The sequence below is a fragment of the Penaeus monodon genome, chromosome 29 (assembly GCF_015228065.2).
Source record: "Penaeus monodon isolate SGIC_2016 chromosome 29, NSTDA_Pmon_1, whole genome shotgun sequence".
In the NCBI taxonomy this organism is placed as follows: domain Eukaryota; kingdom Metazoa; phylum Arthropoda; class Malacostraca; order Decapoda; family Penaeidae; genus Penaeus; species Penaeus monodon.
The window spans coordinates 10152186-10152432 of NC_051414.1; positions in this window are offsets into that span (position 1 = coordinate 10152186).

The window sequence follows — 247 nt, forward strand, 5'->3', positions numbered from 1 at the left end:
AGCCCAAGGTAAGTAAACCCGTTTCTTTAAAAGGGGCCCTTTAAACCAAGTGCCAAAATAACTGGTATATATTGGTAGATTTTTTCGTATTGTTTCGTGTGTTTCGTTCGAATTCCGGACAGAAGTGAAATTCGATTTTTCGTCGAAGTGCAGAGAAGTAAGGCAGAAAGACTTAGTTTAAGCATATATAGTGGATACTGTTCCAAAGATGTGATAATGGTAAGTGGGAACGATGGTATATACAGAC